Source organism: Lipotes vexillifer, unplaced genomic scaffold (assembly GCF_000442215.2).
Source record: "Lipotes vexillifer unplaced genomic scaffold, Lipotes_vexillifer_v1.1 scaffold217, whole genome shotgun sequence".
In the NCBI taxonomy this organism is placed as follows: Eukaryota; Metazoa; Chordata; class Mammalia; order Artiodactyla; family Lipotidae; genus Lipotes; species Lipotes vexillifer.
In genome coordinates, this window is record NW_006788200.1 from 7438423 (window position 1) to 7441778 (window position 3356).

At 61.2% G+C, this 3356-nt stretch overlaps 1 protein-coding gene across 2 annotated transcripts in view; it reads left to right on the top strand.

The window, feature by feature from the left end:
* CXXC5 (CXXC finger protein 5) overlaps positions 1-3356 on the top strand; it is a 36576-nt gene that overhangs the window by 711 nt on the left and 32509 nt on the right. The window contains exon 1 of one of the 2 annotated variants that reach the window (XM_007461444.1): positions 13-80. The exons of the other annotated variant lie outside the window; for it this stretch is intronic. The gene's annotated coding sequence lies outside the window, so the exon portion shown is untranslated. Of the gene's footprint in view, positions 1-12; positions 81-3356 lie in introns of those variants that run through there. 2 annotated transcript variants of the gene reach the window in all.

The following is a 3356-nucleotide window of genomic DNA, read 5'->3' on the forward strand; positions in this document are numbered from 1 at the left end:
GGGGCCCGGTGCGCGGCCGGGGCCGGAGTTCGCTGCAAGTCTGCGGAAAGTTTGGCGGCGCGGGCTCCCCCGAAGTTCAGGTGCGGAGAGCCAGGGACGGGAAAAGAGGGGTCCGTGTTTGGGTGTGGCGGGGGGCGCCCGTAGTCTGAGCCTCGGAGCCCGGGAGGCTGGGATCCCTAGCTCCGGTGATCGCTCGATGGCCTCTTCTATACTCAAGCCTCCCCAAGCCGCAGTCAGCTCGGTCGCAGATCACTGAGTTCAGACAAAAAGAGGGGTTTTAGGGTCGGGGACGGCGGCTTGGGCGCCATGGATTGGGGTCGGGGCTCTCCCTGAGGGGTACGGTCCCCTCCCCAAGTACTCGCGCTTGAGGGCACAGGGGCGGCGGGAGCCCGTGTCCTCACCTCTCGGTGTTGGGCGGGCGCTCCGCCTGCGGGGGCGGCTGATTGGAGATCTCCGGCGCGCACTCCCCCCAACAGACCCCATTCGCAGCCCTGTGTTTTGGGGGCATTACTGCTCTAACGCCCAGGACGACGCGTGGCTGAGTCTCCCCCTCCACTTGGAGGGGGCGGTGGCCCCTTCTACATTTCCCCTGAGGCTCCTCGCCCCCGCTGCCCGCGGGGTGCCTGGCGGGCTGACCAAGTTTGACCTTTTTTTTTTCCGTCAAAGTATCACCCCCGACCACCACTGCTCTCCGCGGCCTCTTTCTCCCTTCCTCCCTAGCCTTAGGGAGTCTTTCAGGCTGTCTCCTGAGCCCCGCGTGGCCAAGCAGCATGCAAAGCCAGGGAGGGAGAATGGGGGTGTTCCTCTAGCTGCGGAGCTGTGGGAGGCGGGTGTCCCAGGCGCCTGCTTCGTTGCTCTGGCCCCAAATTTACCCGTGAAGTTTGGCCCCGAGCCCCCTCCTCTCTTCCCCAGAGCGAGGGGCCGAACCGCCGCGAGAAGAATGTGTTAATTTTCTTGCTGGGGGAAGTTGTCCTCGCCCGTAATGGGCTGCTTTCCGGCGGGGAGCGCGGGGTGCGCCTGGCTTTGTTTATTTGTAGGATCAACAGAAAGTGAGTGACCCCAGTTTTTAAATGGGGGGCCGCCTCCGGGACCTGTCAGAAGAGCTGAAGCGCCCAATGAGGGAGCGAGATCGCTTTTTGGACTCCCCCCCTTCAGGAATCGGAAGGGGTGCGCGGAGTTGGGCTGGTGCCACGGGCTGCAAGGAGGAACCTTGCAGATTTGGGGGGTTCTGTAGGCACTCATCCGGGAGGACTTGCTCTCTCCTCTTGTCTCCTGCGACGGGGGTCTGAAGGGTTGGCAGCCGCGCCCTACTTTGCCCCCTGGACCCTGGGTGGTCTGAGAGTCGCGTCTTCGGATAGAAGGGGCTGAAGGGGGGGTTCTGGCGAGCCAGCCTCTTGACCTCCGCCTTAGCCTGCGCCGCGGGCGCTGTTCGGAGTCCTAGGTTTTGTGGTGGGCCCGGCGCCCCCCCCCCCCCCCCCCCCCCCCCCCCCCCGCGGGCGGGGCACCACCCCAGCCAATGTGGAGAGCTATACTCCAAGGTCGAATACTGACCTTCATCTCCTTCCTTCTCTGTTTCCTCTCCCAGGTCCAACCCAACAATGTCTCCAAACGGAGTGTCGGGGTTGAAGATGGCCTGCAACACTGCCTGATCATTTGGAGTCCCCATGGTACTCAACTCCAAAATCCAAAAAGGTGACTCCCCGTGAGAGGGAGGACGCCCCCGCCGGAGCCGCCCCAGGGCGGCCGGCAAACAGAGTCCCTTTCAAGTTTTCCGCTGGGGCCGCCTGGCGGGGGCTGCGTGCGCGGTCGCTGCGGACTTGTTTGGAGCGCTATTTGAACGCCCGGCGCCACCTCAGCTGCCCCGGCCCGCGGGGGCGGGAGGCGGGGGGGCCGGGGGATGGCTGTCCATGTAACTGAGAGCATTTAAATTAGATGTTTTTAGGGGGCGTGCTGGCCTAAGCTTGCCCTGATCCCCCTCCCGAAGGACCCTCGTACCCTAGGTGCCAACCGTCTTAGGAAACCCAGGAACCCGAAGCCTCCTCCCAAACCCCTTTTTGAGAGCGATGCGGGGAGACTGAGGCCAGCGCTACCTACTACTGCGTAGTGTTGATTTAGCAGTTTCTCTGGATGAGACTCAAGCAAGAGCTTGGGGCGGGGGGAGCGGGTAGTGGCCCGCTCTGCAGCTGTCACCCCCTTCCCAGAACGGAAATTGTCCTCTCTCCTTGGGGAGGAGGGAGAGGGGGTGATTTTTGCCCTGGGAAGGGGTGGGAACAGCTGAGGGAGGTTGCCCTCTGAGTTTTCAGTCAGCCCCGGGGGTCTCGGTAGAAGCCCACCGCTCCCACATGCCCACCTCCAATGCTGGCAGGACCTGGGGGCTCTCCCAGGGAAGCAAGAGCTAGCCTTGCACCTCCCTCTCCCATGCCACCTCCCTTTCCAAGGTGGGGGCAGAGGTTCCTCTGCAGAAGACAGACCCTTGGCTGACTGGCTGTCCGTTGGCGCCTTATTTATGTGTGTATTTGGGCCCGGCTGTTTTCCCGGCTCAGCAGGTGACCCTGGCCAGGGCCTCCTATCTCTCCCCCGACAGAGCCTGTTGACTTACCCGTGGGCCAGCGGCCTCGTCTTTATCACGTGAGGCCTGGAATGTCCACCCGGCAGGGCTGGGCTGGGTGGGGGAAGGGAAGGGGAGGGGAGGATTCTGCATCCAGGGCCCAGGCCAGCTCAAACCTGTGTTCTGTGGGTTCCTACTGTGGCCCCCAACTCTTGCTGCCTCTTTCCAGCTTCTTGCCTACCTTCTACCCATTTGGCAGATGTGAAGCTGAGGCTTATGGGAGTGTGGGGGGCTGGGTTGCATCTGGATAAAGGATCAAGTCTCTGGGAATTAAATACCCCACCTTCTTTAGGGCCTCATCTAGTTATTCATGGGAGAGTGGAATGGAGATGGGTGTCTCTCTGGGAGGGAGGGGTGTAGGCTGGGCTGAGGTCAGCTGACTTTCCAGGATGCAGGATAGGGTGGAGGAATGGTGGGATACTGATGAGCCAGACCCAGGCCTACTTTCTTAGAGCCTCTGGTGGGGTGACCATGAAGTCAGAACTAGCTCCCCAAGCACGGTGTTCTGAAGCATATGCCTTAATTGACCAAGGATGGGGTGGGGCTCACTATTACTGTTGTTATTATTATTGCCCACTCTTTATATATAATTTACTTATTCATTCATTGGTCCAGTGTGTATTTATTGAGCACCTACTGTGTGTCAAGCCCCACCCTTCTGGGAGTGCAGAAATGAATCACTGACTCTGCCCCTGCTCTGGAGGCAGGCCCAGGGTAGAAACTCCGCCCTCTTTCCCTACCCCCTGGG